The 27,892-nt window shown below is 31.0% G+C and overlaps 1 protein-coding gene across 17 annotated transcripts in view; it reads right to left on the bottom strand.

Moving 5' to 3' along the window:
- The window catches only part of LOC128986310 (CUGBP Elav-like family member 1), a 767,482-nt gene that overhangs the window by 681,197 nt on the left and 58,393 nt on the right, over nucleotides 1-27,892 (bottom strand). For 9 of the 17 annotated variants that reach the window (XM_054406611.1, XM_054406619.1, XM_054406610.1 and 6 more), the window contains one exon: nucleotides 9,868-9,897. The exons of the other annotated variants lie outside the window; for them this stretch is intronic. The gene's annotated coding sequence lies outside the window, so the exon portion shown is untranslated. The remainder of the gene's footprint in view (nucleotides 1-9,867; nucleotides 9,898-27,892) is intronic. 17 annotated transcript variants of the gene reach the window in all.

Below are 27,892 nucleotides of genomic sequence, written 5' to 3'. Positions count from 1 at the left end.
TAAAATAAAACTAATATGCAAATATTTAATGCTGTAATTTTAATACTTTTCTTTGTCCCTTTAGTGGTGAAATTTAGATCACAAATGCACCATTCTTTGAGCTGTGTAAGTTACAAGATGAGTAAAATCTAATAACAATAATTTAACCTCCTTTATTATGAACTTTACTAAAACAACTAAAGATACGATGGTTTTATATTACAAAATACAAATTGATAATAAGTTATTAATATTAATTAATAATTAAGTTAAAAATATTTGGCAGGTTATTTCGTCAACTGCTATATTTGCCTTTTACAACCACGAGTATATGTTACGTCATTTAATCAACTTTATTACTTTAGGAGTGCTATGACTATATAAGGTAAATAACTATGAAACAACAAATTAGTTGCTTAAATATATTTATATTCTTACAAAAAATTACTTACTCCCCCTAATTAATCCCTTAATTTAAAGAAAAGAGTCACACAAGCCATAAAGTATTTGTATTATTATTTTCATTTATAACATAACGGCAAACTCATTATAATTTTTCGTCATACCAAAACTCAAAAAGGAGGCTCCTGAAACAGAGCTTGTTTGTATAAACAATGTGGTATTGTTAAAGGGTAACTGGTGAAAACCAGCGTTTTGAACCGTAAAAACGTTGTCGTCCATTTTTCTTGGGCGCTTCCGTAATTAACATAATAACAGCCTCTGTAAACGTGAATAATTCGATTGCTTATTTTATGTAAGGTTTAAGTGATATATTTTTTACATAACGATTTTTATTTTCAAATATTTCGGGTTAGAAGTACAAAATAATTTGACAACACAGTTTTTATTCTCTAACACAACAATACTGGTTTATGATTTAGGATAAATAGACAATTTAAACTAAGTAGCAAAATACAAATTAATTACTATAATTTTTTTATTATTAGAAGTTGCAATCGTTGGATATTTCGCAATTCTTCTTCATTTACTAATGTCATTCCTCAAAAACTGACTGAACCAAAAACTTTACTTACCAACTACTGCTAACTATCCACATTCCCACAATGGAGACCTGGGGGCCAAGCCCCTAGCGTGACAAAGGCGATTGTTTATACATAACATACTAGTTAGAGCACTTGGGTAATTTTCATGAGAAATAGTGAGAATAATTCCACAAAGTGGTTTACACGTAGCTACCTCACTTTAAAGCTCCTCGAGACCAGTTGAATGTGAAGCAATCGAAAGTTCAAACCACTTATACTCGAACTGTCTGCCAACCTGTAATCGGTTAAACTTATAATGACGTTATGAGTATGGAAGTGCAGCTGTCTGAGTAGTATTACCGAGAATACCCCGCTATTTGAAGAGCTTAGGGAAGATGCTTTGTGCTTCATGTGTACGTTGTACTTTATGCACTCCAGATGAGAAAAGCTGCTTTTGCACATGATAAATAATTCCAGGAAAATTTTTTGTTGACAAATTTCCCCAAAGGATTACCTCATCATGAATAGTTACCTAACTATTATTGCAGTATTCAGGGTCAGATTTGGGTCCAGAGGAAAATACTATAAAAAACTAAATTTTTCTTAGGGCGATGAAAAAATACAAAAAACCTGCCTTTGTAAACATTTGCAAAACTAGTATAGTAGTATATGTATAGAGGGGGTAAAACAAAAAAATCACTTTCTCATTGTGGGTAAAAGTAAGGATTATAGATTAGATTATGTGATATAGAAAGCTTATAACATAGATATAAAAACATGTTATAGCGTGACAAAAATCCCATAATTTTATGAAACATTTAACTTTAGACGTAAAGTTTACCAAACATTTACTATTTTGTGTCAGGGGCTTACTTGTGTTCACCAAAATAAGACTCCAGCTGACATACGCAACACAAGTCGGGCATGTATAATCCTACCTCACAGTCGGAATGTACAATGAGCTTCATCTGAACGTTGCCTGCCATCATACGAGTACAAGGGTGTACGGAGGAAAAATTATACTTAAATTTTAACACAGCTTAAAACATATACAAGTACAAGAATGTACAGAGAAATTATATTTAAATACACATAGGGGAAATTTGTCTCTAAATCTGGTTAAATAGTTATATTTTTTCTATTAACCCTTCAGAATTTCTTGTGATTGTGTTTTCTTTGGAAATGATTAAGTCGGTAAATATAATAGATTTATTTTGTTCAAATTGAATTCAAGGTCTTATAGAAAAGCTTAATGAATCATCGTAATATATGTTTCAGTAGATTTAGTTCGCCAATACAAAAATATTAATATTTGTATCCTTTCTCTTTTGTTGCTGGTTCTGCATTTAAGTGAGGTCTCAGAACCATTGGATCATTGTATTTTAGATACTGTAGATTAAGAGGTTATTCATTGGTAGGATCGAACCAGATAACTTTAGAGACGAGGCTCCAAGCAAAAACTATATAGACATAGACATCTACTTAATAAAATTTAATATTTCTGAAAAAAAAAGAAAAAAGAAAAAACAATAGTTGAAGCCTAATTTGAAATTGCAATGGAAACGTACATATGAATAAAATTAATACATATTAAAATAAAGTAATAAAGAACGATCTTTGATAGTATTGTGCGATATTTTTGTTGTTTTTTGCCTCCTGTTCACAATTTAAATTCATAACTCAGGTTAAGGATTATACCTTATAATCCGTCAATCCACTCATCCGTGGTATTATCAGTATTGTGAACCTAATGTTACATTAAAAATACATTTAGTGTATGATTCAGTATTTCTATGATGTTCTTCTAGCATTCTTCACAACTGTTTTATTTATTTGCAATAATTTATGACCGCTTGTGTGTTATTTCCCTATTGGCAATTAAAGTTTATTTTATTTAAATGTAAGTGAACTCATTTGGGGGGCTTACCGTATGATGTACTTCATTCTAAGAATATAATGAAATATCTTTAGTTTTAATGAAACCAATAGCTATTTATAATTATTATTTTACAATCACAACTGTTATAAAAACCTTACTGCACAGTCTACAATTTCTTAACCAGTATTAGGAAAGATCTAATAAAGAATTCAGGAACCATTTATTGAATCAACGAAATAACAGGAGTAATAAATGATAAGCCAAAAGCAAAAAGCAATCCAATATTTCTTCAGAGAGGTAGTGCTAATGTCGGTAGACATCCACAAAAGATCATCAATCTGGATCTAAGGGTAAGGCTAAGGCTACCTCTCGTGTTTCTGTAAAACACCACTCGCAACGATTGGATTGTACACCTTGTTTGGGGAAAAACATTAAACATTTTCAATTTTTATATTCTAATTAACGAACGAACACTTTAGATCACCTTAATTATTTTTGGGTGTATCGAAAATTGTGAAAATAGTGTGTAGTTAGTTTCTACCAGTGCAAATTTATTTCTTGTTACTCAGTGTGAGTTATTAACTGTGTATTCTTATTCAAGTCAAATTAAAGTCTCGATATGTGAACATAATAATAAAATAAAAAGTTAGTATTACGGTTCTTGATGTATATTGGATTTTTCTAATAATTAAATTTAATTAACTCATAACTATCATGGTTCAAGTACAGGCAATGGGATTGTGTTACCTGTTTTTTTTTTTATAATTTTGTTAGGGTTGTATAAGATTATTAGTTTATATCTTATAAATATAACAAATTAAATACAAAGATATTTTAATTATATATTATAAGTGTTCCCTGTTTTATCGATTTAATTTAATAACCTAATTATTCAATGATGTATTATCTTAAAAATCATTGTCATCTATTTACGTTTTCTCCTCATTCCTCATTATATTTTAAATATATTCTATCTTGGAGCTATAAATATAAAAATAATGGATACTTTTAAAGAAATATACCATAACGAAAGGTTTTTGGAGCGACTTTTTATTATAAGTCGTCTTACAATGTGAGGAAAGCGTTACCATTTCCAATTGGCTGTTTGTCCATGTTGCTCAGGTCTTCTGTTAGTTCAGCAGAGCTACCATCCCTTGTAGTGAGTGGCATTCTAAAGAGTGGAAAACTTTTAATGAATAGCCCTCGGGGTGAGCGTCACTAGAAGATCAACTCCTTGCAATACATCCTTCAAATGCGTTACCAAAGTTTCTCGTTCAAATGTTAAACCAAAGTTATAAAAACAGTTTTCCAAGCTGAAAATTTTGTTGAGCAAGATAATCAGTGCAGTAATATTTTTTATTTCTTTTCATCATGATGTAGAATGTGCAAAGTTACAATTTGGGACTTTTACAAATGGTAAAGACCTCTGATATTAATGTTTAGCTTTTGTCATGTGATGTATGTAACTTTGATATTTAAATTGCAATCTCATTTTTTATTTCAAGCGGTGAAGTATAATAAACATAATTAATAAACTACCGTAGTTAATTAAACATCTGCATAGAAGGTTAAATCTTTGTTTCAGCAAGGAGTACATGTCATTATTGTTTGGCATGGATTAGTATGACCCCTCGAAAACGATTGATTACTTGTAAAAAGGTTCAAACTTATTGACAGTCTTGAATACGATTACAGTATGAATCTTACTATATATTTTAATTGTTACTAGCATTTTTATTTACAATACCATGATAGTGATTTATGAAATGGTATGATTTGTAAGACATTTAGGCATTCATAGTGGATACCAAAAAAAACTTGCCCTGTAAAACCACAATAAAAATCGTCTGTCAGGGGTTTTATGACATTGTAATCGTATGAAAGTTGAAACCCACAACCCTTCATTATATCACAAGAAACCCAAAGCCAAATCGGATACCACGTATAATTATAGCGAGGCGACCCTTACTGTGCAAGGTCTCGGTTCTTCATCCCTGTGTAATGAGAGGGTGATGGTTACGACGCAGGTGAACCGACTTAAGCTTCTTATATTAAAAAGGGGAATAAATATTTCGGGCAACAGATTATGTGACCGAGTGAATTATATCGCAATTGTACAATAATGGAAAGTTAGCTTTTCAAGTTATTACAGTTCAATCAGAATATTCCCAGGAGTATTTAAGTCGCTTATTAATTCTCCTTTTCTGAAAATGTGACGGGATTTAAATTAAAGGGATGCCTATACCTTTCGACTCAATACACCCTAAAGCTCTGTCACTTAGACTTTTAAAGCTTACACGTTAAGCTACTGACAATTCGTAACTATAGTAAGACTATGAATATCAAATTTGTATTAGAAGAATACGAATTGTCGAACTAGAGTTTCACTAAGCTAAAATATATTGCTGGGTGCTGCGAAACGTTCATAATTTCTGCGACAATACTTTACTTTAAGTTATATGACCTCCTTAAAGTTATATGGCCAAATTAACACTGGTTCTCACATAGTTCCAAGGATTTATTTTATTATTTCGTGCTTATGCCCTGTTGTAAAGCAACTAGTTGAAGTATAAAAAGTTATCAGATGAACATCGGGAAGGTATTTTCACGAAAGGACGCCAGAACAAATATCAATAGGCAAGCCAAACCAAGCTCTATCAATCTTGATCTGGGACGGTCGATGTGTCTTCGTCTGTCTCTTCGCTCTCCGCGCAAGGAATTTACACTTAAAACATTGCTTTTTGCCATCCTCTTAAAAATACCTTTGAAATTCCAATAGGTCTATTTTGGCTAAACGTTTAACAAAGGAAGTAGCTAGACCTTACTATTGTTTCAGTGAGAGAAATAACCCAAGGTTAAAATATTACTGTGTTTTTAAATGAGCTTGGAAAACCCACTTCCAAAGATAAGAATTGTCTATAATTTTGTTCGTGTTAATAATTTTTTTTTACTCTAAATAGCATGTTGCATTTAAAGTCTGAAGCAATATACCTAGTACAGACGTGAAAGAACGCACACGATTACAATAAACAAAAACAATTCTTCACTCATTTAACTATATTTTATTTTATAGCCAATACATTTAAGAGCGTAATTGATTATAATTTATAACAAATTATGTGTGTCCAAAATAACATCAAACGCTATTTACTTTATACGTGGACCTAAATATTATGTGGCAACGTCTTGCATTCCATTTTAGTATTTAGACCCGAGCCTAACGAGAATAAGAATAAGAATGAGAATGAGATTGAGAAGAGAATGAGAATTTTATTTGGTCTTTTGAACATGCAGTTACATGCAATCGGACTAGTCATCTATAATCATCTGGCAACAATCAGTTAGGCTAACAGTCCCAGTTAGTAAACTGGGTTGACTTAGCTTAAATCACACCATGCACAAAAACAGGCAAATATAATAAATAAATAAATAGTTAAATAATGGCAACTACAATAGTGAATAAATAGTGCACAAACTACTCTTATCTACTTTCAAAAAACACACCATGCACAAACTACTTCAAACTTCAGGCACAGCAAAAGCAATCAAAAGCATCTACTTACAACAGCTGTAGGAATTTCAAAAAATTCTTTTATAGCATACAAAGGATGCGCCAATAACAATTCTTGCAGTTTCCGCTTAAACTGACGAATCTCCAGGTTTCGTGCTGAATAAGGCAATGCATTAAATAGATTTATTGCTAAGATATCACAGTTGAGTTGAGTTTTTCTAAGTCTAACATAAGGTATATCTATTAGATATTTATTTCTTGTGTCATGCTCATGCACCTCGACTCTAGTTACTACATTCCCAATACTTTTTTCCTTAAACTTAACTAAAATATCAAAAATAAACAAGCTGTTAACAGTCATCAGTTTCTCAGATACAAATACGATATGAGTAATCCGAAGTTCATAGAAATCCGTGAAGGATATAACCAATACAGTTGGATAATTAAATGACCCAACTTTTTACGTGTTCTTACATATAATTTTTGGAATTAAACCCTGGTTTACGGTATGACATTGAAAAATTCCATTGGTGATTGGTGTTATTGTTCCCCCGCCTCCTAAACATAATACCATTTCTGTATCCACAAACATAATCAACTTGGATCACAGTGTGACAACTACACAAGAACAAAAGTAGCATCACAACACATTCTGTAGTGTGTGAGATGCCATTGGACAGTAAGCCAGGTTGTCACTCCACTGCCGATCTAGACACATCGTTGGCATTAAATGAAGGATTGCACTGTCCTTGGTATGTGTGCCACCTCTTTTGCCCTCCCCAATGACGTAGCGGAAATAGTCTCTGTGGTTCGCTGGTCTACTGGACCTTGTTGATATCTAAGAATAGAATTTGTAATCTGAAAAAGTACTTTTTGGTAAAATAATATATACAAGATTCTCATCTCTGAGTCATCATAGTTTTTGCCTTATTTGTTATTATTTTTTTATGTGCTTCAAATTTAACAAATGCTAAGTAATAACTCAATTAATTGTAAGGGGATGAATCAATTAATCAATTAAGAATCAATTTTAAGGTAGCAGGGCTAACTAACTAGAGAAATTCAGCAACATCAGCAAATTTTCATGTAAGGTAACAGTTGGTCATTCACAAATTTTACGGTTTGGATTTTACAGAATTACACAAATAAACTTATTTTCTATGCCGTGTTCACTTTAGAATTAATATCAATGTCGGTCGTCTGTTTCTATGCAGTGCACACTGCACGTGCTCTAAATGTTTTCTTGTAGTATTGTGTATCTTGTATATGTATTACTTTTATTCAACCACTGATGTAATGCAAGTCAATACATTTTGTGATAAGTGTAAAAATAGAAATTTTATTTAGTATACCACTACCATCCGACGATGGAGTTATCTCCGAAACAGCTATAGTGCAGCATCACTTCTGGTTGCGAAGACTGTAAGAATTAAATATATTTGATATCGCTAAGAAAATCTGGAAAACGTTTATATTGCACCTTGTATTGTGTAAAAAATCCGTTTGACGACAAGTTCATTGAACTATAAGAAATCCGGGGACAGCTTAAAAGATTTTACGTTGTAAAAGAAACCCCTTTGGTTCCATCTTATCAGACAATCGCTACACTATATGTCTCGAAAAAACATAACGTAAACAGGCACGATTCAAACCCGTCAATTTTGCTAAAGTGATTCCCCAAACGGGGTTGTTAATTCGAGTACTTCTCCATTCCACAGCTCATAATCCACGAGCCGCTGACAGGCGGAACAAGTTGATAAAGTTTTTAATGAATCACCCGCGGGACGATCATCGTGGAGCCAGGGATACGAGGGGGGTTACGAGTTTGTAAACTGAAAATTGTGTATACTGTATATTGTGTAAATATTGCGTACAATGTACATATCGTGTACCATGCACAATACTGATACTGCTGTGACGCAACCTATTCATTCATGGTCATTCAGTTTTTGGTTTAAAGGCTCAAAGTTAATTGTTTATTAAAAAAGGAAATTTTATAAATCTGAAAGCTAACCATAGACTATCAAAACAATCAGAGGTCTCAAGATAATGGAATTGATATGTCTGGTATTAACAGAATGTGAGTATTTTTTTTAGTTGTGTACCAATGCTAAAATATTTTAACTTTATAGATTTTTTTGACGTCTGTTATACGTCTGTATAGAGTTTGGGACTACACGTTACGTTTTGATTTATATAGTAATTTTTCACTGTTAGGACTGGTATTTCTACAAACAACTTTACATTTTCACTACTTAATTTAGGAAAACACAGCTTAATAAATAGAAAATGTGTAAATTTATGCTATTAGATGATTTTTTTTTTTTAATCGACTATTGGGACTAAAGGTCTAAACGTAAAGAAAGTTATTATACCATACGAGCGCTGTCTCGGTGCTTGGAGGCAATTCGTTATTTGTTGCAGCATAATCTGCCCTTCAACTTTAACCTTACTGAGTTCCAAAGATCCCAAGTTGATAATGGAAGTGTACCACTAATTTAATTGTCCATTGTTGATAGATTCAGCATTCGTTAAACAAGGAAGTATAGTGGAAAAACTTTAGAATTTAAAACGAAAAATCTAGCAATATTATGCCAAATTTCAAAGTAAGAAAATACCCAATTTTTTTAAGTTACTCAACAAGTTGTTTTTACAAACTATTTTAGTATGAAAACTATCACAAAATCAGACTATATATTTAGCACATATATTCATCTAACGCTTAGAAGTAGCAGATAGTGCAATTAATTAAGTTTCTTTCCGTTGTTGAATTAAAAATAGAGAGACAAGACTCTTGAAGAAGTTCATCAAGCAGACTTCAGATAAAGGGATTAGAGTCACCCTAATGGACAAATCGGGTACCGCATTTAATTAGCAACCCTTCCAGTCAGTCTAGGGTTTGTTGTAATTTTACTCAGGAAAGGAAATTAGTAACACGGTTGTCTAAGAAATAACCTAAGTGTTGGCATAGTAACTTATTATGAACCCTACAGGTTAGAAACATTACTTAACTCAACTATTAAATTAATGTGTAGCTTTTTAATGGTTCAAAACCCAGCTATCCTTGATCATTAGGGTTTTATAAATGGTTCTGGCTAATGAAACAGCTGGTCTTAGTCAATAACAAAGCTACACAAGGTATCACACTCCATTTAACACTCATCCTTTACTGATGTCTGGGTTAAAATACGCACATAAGTGGCGTCCCAATTTCAAAAAATAATAATCTAGATTACAATGATAATGAATAAAAACTTTTCTTTCGCAATTGTGTATGACACCACGAATACTCTACTAAATATTATTAGCAAAAACAGTTGTCATTTGTAAGAGTTATATAATTTTTCTAACCACCTAAATCTGTGATAAAACCAAGTAACCAACGCATTAGAACCCTACCACAATGCCCATTTGCATAAATATATGTTGTATTATAGCTTTAGTGGGAATCTTGAGTTGGGGTGTAACTAAAATTAAATTCTATAATATAAATTGACAAATATATAAAATCTTACCTGTAAAAGACGCGAAAATCACGCCCGTACCTGAAAACACAAAAATCACATTATTGTCAACCAATTGCAATTAAAACTAAAGAATTAAATCAAAATTGTAAATCACGTATATAAATTTGAAGAAAATAAATTTTAATTACATGTATAAATACGCAGTATTGTATATACTCTTGTAATTATTTACTTTGGACGCTCTTAAAAATTTAAAATAAATCCACAGATATTCCACCATTGCGTTTCTGTAAGACAATTTTAAACGACGAAGTAGTAATGCAAATGAAAAGTTGAAGTGTTGGTTGAGAGTTTTTATAAGATAATGAGCTGGAAACTCAGTTACCCGGATTAGTTGTCACTTTTTGTTTCTCTCCTGTGCTTCCAACGGTTAGGCTTCCGTGGCTTGCTTTAAAATAGGCATATATTAATCGTGCTTAGACCATTCAGATCCAAATGGTTAAATATTTAGTTTATATTTCATAATAATTCCAAATTACATGTACAATATTTGCAAATACATAATGCAACTAGGAGGAAGACAGTAGATAACACACTCAAGTCAACTTATTTTCCGTATCCTGATTATTTTTTGCTTCGTATAGTAAATATCTAAATAACGTCTTATATGTTTTTAACCCTAAAAACATATAAATAAATTCTTAAAGACTGCCGAGAACATAATAATTAGTTTTATACCCTTTTTTCACACAAAGTAAGAGTAACTGCACTTATTAATGACACACTGTCCAAATAATAGCTTTAATCTTAGTTTAGGCCTATTTAATTGTCTTATAAATGATTTCACAGTCCATATTATTATGTTTGAATTCGCAGCCAAATCGTATACGAGTCCTGATGTATAAGAAGGTATAAAGAAAGCAAAGCCAATCTAAGGCAATCCCCTTAAAGCGCTCGCCACCACCCAAAGAGATTGCAGATAATCCAGATTTACTACATGCAAATCCAGAAACATTTTTACTCCGTGTTCCTGTGCATTTCCACACTTAAGTGCAACTTCTGTCTACTGCAGGATTGAATAAATTTCGTTGCAGCTAACCTACGTATTGTGCTGTTCCCTGGTCGAGTAATAGTTTCCTTTTCATAAACTGGTCCATTAAAATTGAATATTAAAACAATGTAATTGCAAACAATTGTTGTTAAATATTAAATCATGTCCTGAAAATCAAAAAACTGAAGGTACAGTACATGGAAAATACAGCACTAAATAAATATGATATGGGAGACATCGTGAAGTTTCTAGCGAATGTCCTTGTAGACAATAGGTGCAAAAACACTGTAGTTTAATTGTAAATTCCTTTAATTTGTTTCTATAGTTCTCGAGTTTGTTCTAAATGTTTTTATTATGAACAGAAAATAACAAACAGAAGAACAATCAGAAGAAATACAATATTGTGATGGTTAACAAAATTAGGTCTTACAAAAAGTATGTTTATGTGTGTTGCTTTACCTATTAATTATAGTTACGTTAATGTTTGCCGTGATCTCAAGTCCAAAGATGCATTCTTTTGTCAGATCTTCCCTCGTAATAAGGTTATAGGAAAATCTGGAAATATTTTTTAATTAATCTCAAACATAGGCATTTTTTCTAAACACAGGGTAATAGATGAGGCAGTAGATAGCCTCTCAGGCAACATAGTCAATTAATGATACATGTAATCCACATAGCTAATTGAACATTGGATTTAAGGTCCAAAAACAATCATACAAACTAAAACCATGCGTATTATCTTTATGACTTACAGGATAGTACTGTGTGCAAGATAGTAGTAGAGTTAGCTTATAGAAATCATGGTTGTGATTAAAAGTTTAAACTTAGTTACAAAGTAAAGTAATCAGAATAAAAAAATAAATAAAAGAAGAAAATGCTAATTAAGAAGTTGCAGTATTTGATTTGTCAATTAAGAGTTGACGGTTCTGTATTCAAGAATAATTATGTAGCTTGCATAAGACTTGCAATGAAAGCAAACTATTTAAACAGTTTTAATACATTAAGACTAGTTGATCATAGAACAGTGAGTGATGGCGATAAATTTAATGGAATAAATTATTAAATTTAATGAATTAATGGTTTATTATTATTTTAGAGCACTTTTAAATAAGGGAATTATAAAAAACATCAAACATTGTAGACAATTTATGAAACAATGAAATTACTTACATCAAATCAAGAGGTACTGTTATGCTTTGATATACAGTATATACTTAGTGTATTTTGTGTCCATCGTGAAACCATTTTATTTTGACATTATTATTTGTTATATATGATGATAAAAATTTGTTAAAAGCTATTTAACATTTGAACTAAACAAAATTTCAATCAAGACTGGTCTTAAGAAAATAGACGCTTACACGATATACATCTATAGATCCTATTATAGTTCTTGATCCATCCATTAAGCAGTGTTCGTTAAGATAAATTGCAAATGTGTTATAAAACAATTTTAAAAGCAAAATAATAATTTACAGGTTTAAAATTAAGTATTAAAGTATGCATACAGTCATTATTAATTTGTGTTATTAATACGGTTTTGTAAATGCATTGTTCACTAAAGTACAGAGGCCATTTAGAGTTTGAATATATAAAAAGCAAAGTCAATGTATGCAGGTGGTGCGCGGTTAACATAAGATGAATGAGACCCACATTTCAGTGGTGAACGAGATTAACTAACTGCCTCTGATGCCTGTCTATTCACTTATTTTGAACGTTTTGCCAATTGAGTATAAATGGTTGTCAAACCTATTAGGATCCAGCAACACACTATTTTAAAGTCAATTCCTAACTAAAGTTATTCATTTTCATGTTTGGTTATGTTTTTTTACGACTGTCGTAAAACGTACTATCTTTTACTAGATAGAACATGATGAAAATAGCATATTTACAGAAAGTATTAAACCACACATAGTAGTATATAACATTATAAAACTAAGTAGAACAAAATCAATGTTTATGGCTACTAAACTGCAAAAAGAAATAATTTTCAAGCCGTGTAAATTGTGTGTTAATAAGTTTATATGAGTCATTTTATTCCAGTATTTAAAATGTTAATCATTTTTTTAATATAATCATAGATTCCTATCATGTCCTCTATATTGTATTGGCTTTTTAGTCTACTATCCCCTCCCTTAATAGATGTTGAATAACTAAGTCTGATCCCTCATTAGATTACTTCTCATAGTATAGATATAGTTGCAGTTTTTAAAATTTGAATTCCAAATAAATTAGTTGATCTTGATATTTTGTGCGTGTAGATTACAAAATCAACTTCCATTTGCTATCACGGAATCAGTAGATTAAAAAACTGTTATTTCCCTACAGATTTGAGAGCTACCAAAACCATGTCTCTATGTCATATTCGAATTACAAACTTGTATTCAATGTATATTCATGCTAGAATGAGCAACAATGTTAAATCACATGGAGGTACCGAGGTTATATATCACCCCAGCGTCTGAGTATGTTTTTGCTAGTTGGGGAGGAGGGATGTGGGCCGCAAAATGTCACAGTTTTGATATCCAGCCAGAGTACAGAGTTAGAACTCTCCCGATTGATGATTCACCTTGTCAAATTCTAACATCAGTGATCACTTCATTGATCATGAATACAATCGTATCACCCACTTATACTACATTGGAATTATTTTTTCCATTTACAAAGTGCGGCTTATATAGTGAAGTAGTTTTAGAATACAAATAAGGAGTTTAAATTGTAAACTTGCTTCAAACCACCTAAAATATGATCTCACCCCGATAAAACATACTCCGTTGTTATTGTTGAATTTAATTTTCTAATAGAACATGTAATTTCTTATGATGTTTATTACCAGATGTAGCACTGTGTGTTTTGTTTTGCGCAATTCTGTGTATAGAATGTATCCATCTATGTTAGATCATTAAGTCAAAACTAAACCAACTAATGCGAACGAAGATTGGTGGGACATTTAACATTCGAACCAGTATAATTGTTCTTTGTTCGAGTTGATACAATCGTAATAAGCGTGTAATAGCTATTAATGCAGAATTTCAATAAAAGTAATTTTTAACTACATTCTGTTATGTTCAAAAACTGAGAAGACTTAATATTTTTGTCATGCGGAATTAAATTAAGTAGGGTCTGATTAAATAAGAGGGATCAGCCATTCACCCAGATCCATCCAAAGAATTAGGAACTGTTTCATCCTTAATTGAAGATACAAAGTGTACTTACTTTAACACTGTCAGGAACGCTGAGTATAAGCTTGATAACTCTGACCTAGTTTGATGAACATTTGTAAGGATGTTTTACTGGTTAAACATTATATCGTTCCAGTATTTGAAAGCTTTGAAACAAACTGTTTCTACAGTTATGTTTTCCAAAGGAACAATCGCAAAATATATATCTAAAGTAGTGATAATTACTTAAACCCTTTTAAATTCTATGGTGGTGTAAAACTGCTTTAATTGGCATTTAGGGTATTATATAATGTTTTTTAGGTTAAGTTAGGTTATTATGAGTAGTGTTCGTATTATATGATAATATTGACATAAATACAGCCTAATGGCTAAAGTAGACTCGTATAGCTTTTAGTTCTTAGCCACCATTTATTATAAGCCTTAAGATTGACTACTAGTTTTGTTCGGTTATTGCATCAACATCTATCAAAGAAAAGCATGCTCAATTGAATGCCTGGCATGGAAAAGGATGGAGCATGCTCAATTGAGGAAAAGAATATAGTTTAGTTTTTTATTTCATATGTTAAATGTTACATAAATATATATATGTTATATGTTTTATTCCCTCTTCATTTATATATTTATTTGACATTATTTTAAAACTGTAAAATTATATTTTTACAGTAAAACACATAATAAAGAATTATATAATAGAATATAAAAGAAACCTAGGTATAATGAGTGTTCGATTTTCTCATAAGTCGTCTGTCAGCAACACAAAACATGAATGGAGAACCGTCGAGTTCTAATGGCTAAATCGAATACAACCTTAATTAGCCTTCATAGCTCCCTTTCAACAGCATTTATTTAACTTATTTTTCTTAACTAATTATAACGTGTTTTTCTTTTGAGTGGCAAATAGATTTTATAAATTACAAAGTAAGTTTTCATCAAACTTGATTTTTAGCCCAATTTTACGTCACCACTTTATTTTACATACTAAGACTATTTTTGTCTATTTTTTGACTGTGAAATATATGTGGTCAAACTCTTCAATTGGTATTTTGCATGTTTTCTTCTCAATTTTTGAGCCCTTTTCCTTGTACTTTCAAAGATATTTATTTATGAAAGTCCAAGTGCGAAAGTTCTATTTCTAAAATACTAAAAAGCCGAGAATAGAGAAACATTTAGGGGTAGCCTGGTTAGATTTTAGAGTCAAAGGAAATAATGTTATAATGAATGAATGAATGAATGAATGAAAAATGAATAATGAATGAATGAAAAATGAATGAATGAATGAATGAAAATCCTTTATTTCAACAGGCAAAGTTAGGGCCACATGGCCTAACACTTAACCTGCAACCTGCTTAACCTGCTGTTATACTGTTTTATTTGTCTATTAACATTTTTTACTGTTCACTTTAACTTAAAGTAGGTTAAGCGCTACAAGTACGAATTCGTATCATCAAACAGCATCAAGATAAATTAAGTAGCATCTCTTAGTTAAATACAAATTCAATGAGAAAAGTAAATCTATCGAAAATGTCATAACAAACCCCATCAAAACTTTCAGGAGTGTACTAAACAATTTATTTCAATATTTAGTTTTTAGTTATGGTTTGAGTTTAAAACCCATGTACTGGGTAAAGAGCGTATGTTTCCTTAATATTACAACAACATTATGAGATTTCACATTGTCACTTAAAGGAGATTGGTTGTCAATTTTGAAGGGGTTCATGCTTATACGATGTGGCTTGAAGTGTTACTATTCCCCCTGAATTTGCATAATTCCAAGTTAGGGAAGTTACAGTACCTCAGGGCTTTGTGTTTTGTACGCGTTGGTTTTCAAATTTATAGTTATTCTTCATCCAAACAGTATTGTAATATTAGTTTAAAGTAGTTTTAAATTAAATCTTACTGTAATTAAGTATTTTCCTTTAAATATATGGAACGGCTCAAAATGGAGAACATGTATAATTTAATCGAATGAAGTCAGATGTGTTACAAAAGCTATTTATTCTTACATGATATAAACGAAATACAGAGCTTAGCCAGTAGAAGTATACAAATACAATGGTTAAAGATGAAAGTGAGATGATAACAACATGAATATTCAAAGGGAATAAAAATTAAAACAGATACATCATTATTAAGTGTTATTAAAGTTAAAATACAATAAGAAAATATGTAAATCATTTACTAGTATATACTTTTTTTTCTGTGGTTACGTACATTTAGATGTTTTTTTTTTAGTTATATAAAAACCAGAATAACTATTAGTCATCTTTACTTGGAAAGTAGAATTGATTCTACCTTACTAGTATAAATATTTCAGTACAATATTTCCTTTTCTTGATCCCTGTTTTACATCACCTTATAAACCCATTGGACGGCGGAAAGAGCATTAAAGTGTAAAAACACATACGGAACTCGGAATAAACATGTTTCTGGATTTGCATGTAGTAAATCTGGATTATCTCCAATCTCTTTGGGGGGCTGAAAACACTTTAAGGGGATTGCCCAAGATTGGCTTTGCTTCCTTATAACCGTTACATTTCTAGACCTAATGTCTACATTTTAGTTAGTTGTTTTATGAGTCTTAACGGTTTTGACGTGATACGAACAGTTTAAAAGGTGGTGTTTAAAATACACTAGAAATAATCAATTTTTACTGACACATAACTGTCATTAAATTAGTTAATTCCAGATATATTATAAATTATAATTTTATCAGACAGTAATAACTTTTCCAGTTGAGTCCATCTTGAAAATGTTATTTATAATTTGTTTGGCAGTGGATTGTATTCTATAATTTTCGGTCATGCCTTTGTATTTCTATAACTTTGGTATTTTTCTTCTGCATCAAGGGGTTAGTAAGATATACTTAATATTTAACTCCTACGCAAAAAGAATGCAAACACATAAAAACCTATTTTTCACTTTCTCATTTTATAAAACTATCTACCCAGAACTTCATCTTACTATGGTCATTAAGGTTTGCCAGTTACACTTTTGCTAAATCACGCACTTTAAATATTAGGCAAACATGAATAATGATAAGATAGTAAATTAAGTTATACGTTCAAATTGAGCTATTCTAATTTTTTTTTTATATTTACCATACATTTGCAAGTAAACGTGTAATTACAATGTTACAAAAGTCACATTTATTCTACTATCGTACAGTTAAATAAATTAAATAAACCTTTTTAATTCCACAGTACAAATCAGCAGGAAAAGTTTGGATTATAAAAAGTATTAAAACTAGATTAGAAACTTAAACCTGACTGTGTTAATTTGCAGGTGTTGTTGGCAAGGAAGTGGACTAGAGCCAAGTTTTAGAAGTGCTTACTCGCTCGAGTCTAAACCAATCCCTACTTTGGTGAAGATTAAAAGGACAAAAAAATGAAGATAGTGATCAATAAATTGGTAAATTTCGTAAGAGAAAAATTCAACCCCTGGACATAGCTGTGTAAGTTTTATTCAATGTGTTATTCAATATCTTTCTCTATGTCATTCACAATAAATATGCTTCACATTTATGTCAGGACAAAGTTCCTTAAAGAACCTATTACGGTATAGTATTGGATTAACTGTTTATTTCATGTAATATATATATATATATATAAATAGCCTATTGACAATCAATATAAATATAAAATGTAAATATCGATTCTCCGTTATTTGTCTTTCAGGAAATCTCTTAGGGTCTTTAAGAATTTTTGAGTTTGCTAATGCATTTGAGTTATATTAGTTCAGATTGTGATAGTTTCAAAAAAGGTACTATTTACATCTTAAACACTCTTCACACTATATCAACTTAAGTTTTTTATAAAAAATCTAGTTTTTATAAAGATTACCACATTTGATTAATTTTAAAGTTTCCGCGTCTTAAAAACTATTTTTATAGTGTTATACAATAGGAATACTTACCAATAAAGAATGAAATCTGAAAGAAACCTAGGTATAATGAGTGTTCGATTTTCTCATAAGTCGTCTGTCAGCAACACAAAACATGAATGGAGAACCGTCGAGATCTAATGGGTAAATCGAATACAACCTTAATTAGCCTTCACAGCTCCCTTTCCTCAGTATTTTATTTATGTACGATTTTCATGATTTTTTTTACCATCATGGTTGTTTGCCTACGGTAGTAATAACATTACTAAAAGGTTATGCATATTTTGTAGTTGACTGCATAAATCAATGCAGTATTTCTAATTATTGTTAACTTCAAAATTAATTCAGTTCACGCATAATGTATAATAAATATAGAATCTATACCATAATAACATCGAAGAAAGTTTAGCATACATTCATTTCAAATGTGTCACAGTGTTCGCCGATTTTGAAGGGATTTATGCTAATATGGTATGGCTTGACAGTGTTATTAATCTCCCTTAATTTACATGATTCAAAGTTAGGGAAGTTACGGTACCTGAAAGCTATACCCTTCTGATAGGAAACGTTAATAGGGTATGAAATCATATCGCAATAGGTTGAGTAAACAGATGATTATATTACAGCTTTCGAAGTAGCCTATGATGCCTTATTATACTTAAATCTTAATAGTATTTACTCCTACCTCGATCTATAAAAGGAAAAACTGAGAAGGGCTTCTGGTAAAAGAGAATAGTTACCGTAATTCAAGTAATAAATTGGTAATCTTTTCCTAAACATGACATGCCGTTCATGGGAAATGAAGAAAAGATGATTTTATAATGGAAATTGTGAGAAATGTATTGAAATTATGGCTTATTAGCCGCAAACGTAGGGCTTATAAACCGTATAACAATGGTTACTTTTTGTTAGTAATTATAATTTATGGGTGTTGGCGCAGCTCAATGGATACACTTTCGTCGATACAAAATACGTCGGAACAAAATGTATGCTTTACTTTTAACCCCCATATTTAACTTTGCTATTTGAACCCCAGTTTAAGTGTTGTATTGGATCTGTTTGTATTCACATTGAAAGGCGTAAAGAGCAGTAACGTACTTAAACAAATATGGAACACAGAAAACATGTTTCTGGATTTGCATGTAGTAAATCTGGATTATCTCCCATCTCTTTGGGAGGCTGAAAACACTTTAAGGGATTTTGTCTTATATTGTCTTTGCTTCCTTATACCTTCTATACATCTATAAAACCACTACCTACCTCATCGCTGTCTCTGCTAACCACTGTTATACATCTTTTTATACAACATTATAAAAAAAAGAAACTTTACTAATCTCTACTTCAGTAAAGATATAAAGGACGTCAAATGTTATGATGCTATTAAACTGGTAAAATGTAATGACAGGAATATCGTTATTATCTTCATTCATTGGGGAGCTGCTACGATATAACATGGAAAACAACAATGTTATGTTAAGCTTAAAAGATGATGATAAGTCCATAAGTGAAAATAACTGTATTAAATCCATTCAAGGAATTTGGTTTAATTCAATAGTACTATTGTTGTAACCAACATTTCTTGACATAAAAAATTAAAATAATAGGCTAATAGAAACATTGTTTATCACTCAATCTTTAAACATTAATGTTAATTTTACTGTGTAAGTACAAAGTATCACACATTTTAAATATAAAAAGTCAATGTATGCGGGTGGTGCGCGGTTAACATAAGATGAATGAGACCCACATTTCAGTGGTGAACGAGATTAACTAACTGCCTCTGATGCCTGTCTATTCACTTATTTTGTACGTTTTGCAGACACAAAAGCAATACTGTAAACCTCGTACATTTTTTACAAGCTTGCATTACTCGTATTTCAATGCTATATTATACTCACGATTTATAATTGTAAAATAACTTGAAGTTCCAGTGTTGGAGACATATTTGTACACTTTGTTTGATACAATAAAATCGTACTACGTTGCGGTGTATAACTAATCTTTTCTGGTAGTGCTCGAAAAGTGTGATCATTCACCACGAGGTACATTGTCTGTGTATCAGTATTACCTTCATTGCTCATACGAGCCCCCGTTTTCCCTGTTATAATAAATTCAAATCTAAAGTTAAGAATGTAAATTAAATTGATTTGATCTCTTTAACAATTACTGTTGAAACTATAATTATTTTGTTCCCTGAACATAAATTTCAGAATTAGTTTCCCATCTTAGGGTTAGCACATGATTACTTCGGTATTGTAATAGAGTATCCAGAATCTCTGTTAAAGGTAATTTTTATTATTGAAGTTGAACAAATAATTAAAACTAAACAACTCTTCATAAAACGTTGTTTATCAAGACAGAATAAATAATTGCTGGCGTTGATATTCCAAATTGACTGGGACAGCGGAGGTTGCGAGGCACGGGTAGAGTTGGCCTTAAAATAATAATAATTGTCTGAGAAGGAGTTTTCAGATTCAATTATCTCTCATAGGACTTCTTTTAAATGTAAGTATAATACAATTGTACTCTCAAGAATATAGAAATACAGAATACATTGAGTAGGAATGAGGGACTGAAGATGTTCTTTACGTGGTGTTTGTAATGTTTCTTCGTAACATGCATTCTTGACAATTGTTATTCTTTTGATTAGTGGCCTTTCACTTTAGTTTTTTTCCTACTTCTACTTCAATACACACCACTTTCTCACTCCAATCCACTTCTTAAATAAAGCCCACTTTCTCAATGCAGTGCCCTCCAAACAACTTTGGTTAATTATTTTAATTCATTCTAATTTCTTACTTTAGTATACATTACTTTCTCCTGTCCATTTTCTCAATCCTCTTTACCTTTAAACTACATTCCCCTAAAATTTCTCAATCCATTAGACTTTGTTTTCCATTGATACAGAGTAAATGGGTACTTACGTATTATACGGAGGCCACCCTTATACAACGCGCTGCGGCGGATAGGTTTGGTCATCATGAAGCTTTTATGACTTGTCTGGTTCGATTCATAACGAAGGTAGGAAAGTCCTACAAACATATTTTAGACCAACCTAACCTAACCACCGCAGCGCGCTGTAAAATAAGTGGCCTCCGTATAATACGTAAGTACCAGTATATGTACACAAATAGAACATGTCTACAATATTAGAATTTTCAATGTAATCTAACAGACAGGTAATATGATATCCGAAAATAAATACGAAATTTTACACTAGCGTTAGATGCTTCATTGAGCAATGTTCAAAGTTACACAGTTCTCTAGAACCATGATTACATAAATCAACGTCTAACTAACCCACTGGATATTTAATGTAATTCTGAACTTATTGTAAACTATGTGTTATTATATTTACAAAAGAAAAATTTGATAGTTATTAATATTTAAAACAATACCATGCCGTTTAATTAGCTGTGAAACTCTTTTTTTATATTTTCGGGAACCTTTACAAACCTTTTTATTCTGTTTACTTAATTTTAACTGAAAAGCTATACATTTGTATACAAAAAAGTTTTGCTGATATTTCCTAAAGCAGTACTATACTGAACTTCGTTTGGATAACTCAGGCGAGTTTAATTCCGTACCTAGTTAATATTTACAATCTATTGTACTTTATTTATTTTATGTAATGAAAAATTGCGAAAATATAAATTGCTTACACAATATATGTATTGTAAAAATCATTTATATGAGTGAGATGTTCTATAATTTACACTCACAGTTCTCAATAATCGTACTATAACATGATGCCATGTCTTGGGAACCGCTCTTTTGACTGAACAAAAATTAAAATTCAAAGACACCATTAAAGATTCAATCAAGATTGCAATATCAGGTGAAGAAGCGGTTGAAATTCGAATCTTCAACAAGTAACCGGGGATTTGTCTACTTGAGCTCAGTCCTCCTGTTCTGTGACATATATATATTTTTTTTTTTGTGAAAATCCAACACTTTTTAAAGAGTTTATTGTTTTAATTTGTATCACAAGATCGATTGAAACTTAAATTCATTGCCTGTCCACACTATGGGTAATAATGAGTACCGAATTTTATTTTTATTAAAGAGACTGTTTTGATAAATAAATGAGAGAATGAACGAAATTAAACAAGGTTTGACTCGTAAGTCTCACATGATATTTTAACTAGATTGATGTACAGCTGTTTCATTGAGCAAAATTATAGACACCGCATTTTCTTATCGATATCAATTATTATTTAAAAGCATCCTTTGATATTCATCATTATTGAGCATTGATATTCATATTTTTTATTAGAATACGACGCATTAAAAGTTATATATAGTTATTCTAATATTAACTTCCAGTATTACAATACAGACATAGAATAAAATTCTATGTTAATATAAAATAAAACGCTGGATTTTGACAGCAAATCAAATGTAGCAATCTAGAACAATATAATTCTTATTAATACTTATTTTTGTTTATTTTTTGCAGCATCGAAATTCTGAGTACACTTTTGATTTTTCATTACCAACTAAAAACGAGGGGGCTAGCGAATGTCGTTACTATCACAAGATAAAATCACTATTCCAATTTCTCAACAAGGCCAAGTCTTGAATTATTGTATTATTTTGAAACTATGTCTAAACAGAAAAAAGAGAAACAGTAAACATTTTTAGGTCCAAGCATAAATGAAGAAGCACAGAAATTAGTTTTTGGATATAAACAAAATAACACAGATTGTTTGGGCACAACATAAAATAAGTAGCACGATAATGGATTGGGAGTAAACGATAAGAGACAAAAAGAGTATAGATGTTTGCTTAAGCCAAGTTAAGAAACACTTGTAAACTGAACAAGTTTGAATAAAAACACAAAATATATGGCTATAGAAAGGCAATATTCAGTAGTAGAAAGTATGTAGTTTAGTAAGTAATTTTGTAGTCCTAATAGGAAGGAAGTAGCGCAGGAAGGGTATTTAGTATCTTAATCGACTCAGGGGTTGAAAGTGCAGGTTCGCGTGTCGCCGGAAGTGAGAAGAAGCCCTCTTATTGGTTTACGTTTCCATTTCCGTTTCTTCGCAGTCGAAATTGTTTGTAGGGAAGATGACACTTTACACTGCATGTGAGTATCTCGATTTGCAGCAGTATAACATGTTATGTTTGCTAAAATCTTCTACTTACTATTAAATGACAAGATTATAACGTTTTTTTTAGCTTAGGAAATTATTAGTTTCGGCGTACTAGTTTATAGTTGGCAACAATAATCCTTTACTACAATCAATTAACCTATTGAGTTGTATTATTTCTTATCTAAAAAATTTCTTTTTTTCCAAATAAATCTATCAAATTAACTACTATTGTTTTATATGATTACTGCTTCTATTAAACTGCATCAATTATTAAAGAATAGCTAAATAAAGCTTTCGAAAATCCCCCCCATTGAATTGAATTAATCATTCAAATATAATATGTTTCGTATTTGTAATACCTGCAGCCATTAATAAATCAAACCTCATAATAGTATTACAAAGACATTAGAATGCAAATGGAAATATTGAACCTTGCTATGCTGAGATGCTAAAAGCTTGAATGCGTGTTTGAATTTGCATTTGGTGAATCAAGATTGCTCTTGAATGTTTTATTTTGATTTCCTTAAGGGTTTTCAATTTTTTGTTTTTATTGTTTATTCCTCGTCGGGTTTATGTATTTACATTTTTTCACCCCTTTTCAGTGAGATTTTAACCAATTTTTACACCTATAACTAAATATCTTTTGCTAATTATAAAAATTAAGACAATCATATCACTATTTTAATTTCCTCTTTGCCATTGGAAGAGAATTTATCTTCATCATGCCAAATCAAAAAATGATAATTTTTATGATAATAAATCTGATCCTTAAGAGGTAATCTAAAAATGTTACCTTGATCTGGCAGTACAAATATGATTACATAGTGGTTGTAAATAATAACTGTAGTTCAAATATAATACAACCAAAACTTGTTCTATCATAAAACTAAAATTATAAAAAATTATATTCTGAATATGTTTGTTAATTTGTATCACTTCGCATAGTGACGTAATCCGAAACAGATAGAGGCCAAATCAATAGAGCAAACACAACAATGAAAATGATGTCAGATTTATTGCTAACTAATAAACAGTGCATTATTAGCGATCATTCGATGAACTTGTGGAATTCATTGCAATATTGTTTCACTTTGAAGAATGTCTATTCTGTTCGCTTATTAAACACAACATTTATATAATTAAATTTTAAAATTTCATATTTCAGTTATCGTTTTGTATTATCCTACACACTGAAAACGACTGTATAATATGTTATGGTGATAAATAAAAACTGATGTATTTTCATACGTATTTGCAAATTTGTTTTAAATTTTTCAATATTTAAAAGAACTAATTTTTTTATTAATTAAGTAAAATAGAGGCTAACAATTGATAAACACGTAATAATACAGTTATTTAATTCGGTAGGATAAGGATTTTTATGATTTTTGTGAAATAATCATTCGAACGATTTAGTTTCACGTGAATAAGCTTAGCTGAACTTCACGACCTACATGAAACAGCAATAACTAGTCTTTAAAAGGTTTATTTGGAATTGTAAAAATAGTAGTGATAATTTAAAACATGTTAAAGACTTTAAACTGATCACGTGACCACTAATAAAATACCTATGGTTGGTAACTAATACTAAGCACCACGGACGAGAAAAATACACTAATTTCCCTGTCCGTGTTTACACTACTTGGCAACGGCTACTTTCATTTCCTATAACGATACTACTATGCATTACATCTCTGATGAGTCTCCAAGACAACAATGAAGCTGGACTTTAGACTTGACAGCCAGAGTGACAACGGCAGAGTGACTTATATTGATGACCGTCTTATCACTCTCTCATTACTTAACGCACAACCTAAACAGTGACAAATTGTTGAACTTCTAATGCTACTAAACTCTGATCAAAAACTAAAAATTTAACATTAAAACTCAAACACTAACTAATATAATGGTTTAACCTTCAGCCTCCTCTTTGAACGGTATACTGAAGGTATTTAAACCATTATATTAGTTCCTAAACAGTTCAGGGGCAATTCGACATCTCATGATGTAAAAAACATCAAACGCTTAACTATATTACTGTAAAATACCAGCTTGGAGCAGGTTTAGTATTACAGCAAGGTTTCAGTCACCGAGGCATCAGGTTCAAATCCAGCCGATAACCAATGAATTAGGATATATGATAATGCACGAACCTCTGGACCTAGGGGGACGAAATATGTAAAACCGTTCCAGAATAGAGCCTAAAGACCTAGGAAGTGGTAGGAAAAATTATAAAATACCTAATATTAAAATTGCCAATCTAAGCATGACATTCATACAAAGTTGAATATTGAAATTCAAAGGTAAAATCACAGTTTTGAAATTCATCTGAGGCGTGAGTGTGTTGGAGATTTCCTCGCAATCGTCGTGGATTATCCTTCCGTCCGCAGAACGAAGAGTTTGCTTTCAAGAAGTATTGCATAAGCCGTAGCCAAACTTTTCCTTTTATCCCGAGCATATACTTCAGCAGTATTCAACAAGCGGTGCTCATCCAGGTCAGGATTTGAAATTTAAATCTGTGTTGATGTCTTAGAGGTCTGCTACGATGACTTGGGTTTTGAAATACGCTCGGAATGTGCTGAAAGTTTTAAAATATATAAAATATATAGGGAAACTTGAAAGAGTATTTTAAAATGAGGATCCAAATTTTCTAGTTTCAATACTCGATCTTTTGACCCTAAATGCAATTTTCTTACAAATTTGTCTCATTAAAACTGCTATTCACCATTCTTATAGATATTAAAATATCTACATTTGTAATTTTACACCGTTTTAAATATTTTACGGAACTATTTAATTATTATTATTTTTATATCAATGGATACAATAGTATATAGTCATGTTTGAGACACATAAAAACAGAGTGAAATAAGTAATTTTCCTTGCACATAACAACACAGTAAGTATAAGCATACTATATTGAAGCTCAGAATAAATGCAAAAAGATATGTTAAAAATCAATAAATGAAATATTACAAAAATATAATAATACTAAAATATACTACATCAATAAGATAATGTGACCATTCTTCTACCTTGACAATTGATGTTACGATAAGATTTGTCTACCTTTTATTTTGTACGTTTTTTTATAGTAGGCCAAATGAGATTTATTACTGTTTATTTATAGCATGTTCCCTCCTAAATGATCCATCCCATGCAAGACAAACCCTATCTGGTACGAGAGGCATAAGAGGATCATTCAATTATACGTCCAGCTCTTCCACAATGGATCCCTCTAATCTTTATGGTAATACCCGGTTATCAACAATGCCACCATCTAAGTTATTACAAGAGTTCGAAATCCACCGAGAGAGGTTAGATTTTCATACCATATTTTCCTCTTTATGGAGTTAAAGCTGGAAATTTTGATTTGATGGATAATGAGGGTTATTTTTTTATATTTTGTAAATACGTGTTATATTTGTTTGTATTTTAAAAATTCTTTTTACCATCCTTTATTAGGAATTTTTTTATTAAATTTAAAGAAGAAAACTACGACTGGATTGATTGTGTATAAAAAGGGGTGTTTCTTACAATACACGAGAAGAATAACTTTTTCTCTATCTTTTTCCCATTAGTTGTATTTATGTTGATTATTCCAGGTGAGAATTTATTAAAAGAGATTTGTTATTTAAATTTATGTTTTGATTTCTCCAAAACAGGGCTGCTAATATATATTAAAGTAGTACATCAAAACAACCAAGCGCAATGTAATTAATGTATCGTTTCATGAAGATGGACCAACTCCGAAACATGCTATGCATGAAAATGATATGTATGTTACTATTTGCTAAGTCGTTTTACTACTTAAGTATATTAGCAGCGCGTTTCGTAAAAATCTAAACATTATTTTACTTTTAAAAATAATTTCTTAAAGCTTTTTAAATATTTTGTAGGACATACAGTAACGCGTTTAGAAAAAAACCCATATGATGTGATACGTAATTTAAATTTACTAAATTTAGTCATTTATGAAAAATACATTAATGTCAACCTTGTCTTTGTTTGCAATAAAGTATGTTTTACCCTAAACGAATTATAGTTTACTCGTTAACGAATGTCATAGTGCCAACGTAAAACAAAATTTCAAAGAACTGCTTTGTATTTTATTCCGTCCAACCTTTTTTATTTTCAAAGACGGAAAAGATTTTCCTAGTAATTTGTCAGAGTTCTATAAACATTAGGCTCTTCGTTAAGTAATGAGATGATAAGAGGCAGTGGTATCATCAATTTTAGTCACTCTCTTTCATTATCATTCAGAAAGTTTACAAGTTTGGCTTCAACGTACCTTCACAAATCACGGGGTTTTGCACCACTAAAAACGTTTGTTTATAAAACAGCAATAATTTGTTCCATTTTAACAAATGTTTACATTAGAAATGATGTATGATTCAACACAATGTATTTTGTTGTCTTCATTTAGAAAATATTCTTACATATTTTACACCTAAGATATTTCTGTGCGCAAGGCAAAAGATGGTTATGCTGTTAGTCCAATATTCGAGACCAACGCAATTATAAAGATTACTATACAGGGTGGCTGAAAAGTAACTTGCACCCCCCCCCCCTTAACTTTTCAACCATTTGAGATATTTGAAATCGGTTTGCAGCAACCTTCTTAGATATGAGGGGCTACAATAATTATGGTAAATATTGAAAATTTTGCCCTTATGGGTAGTGGGGGTGGGGGGTAGCTCAAAATTTTCAAATGGCAAGTATAGTCGAGTTTGGTATCATTTTACAGGTCTTGACGAAGCAAAACAATTGACATAAAGAAAACGAAAATCGGCCCACTAATAACAAAATGGCGCCCTAAAACGTATCAAATCCAAATAATCATGAAGGTGGCTGAAAATTAACTT

Source organism: Macrosteles quadrilineatus, unplaced genomic scaffold (genome assembly GCF_028750875.1).
Source record: "Macrosteles quadrilineatus isolate MER2022 unplaced genomic scaffold, UCM_ALF_1.0 Scaffold_2__2_contigs__length_208266976, whole genome shotgun sequence".
NCBI lineage: Eukaryota > Metazoa > Arthropoda > Insecta > Hemiptera > Cicadellidae > Macrosteles > Macrosteles quadrilineatus.
Note: the sequence above shows the minus strand (reverse complement) of the source record. Positions and strands in the feature narration are given on the sequence as shown.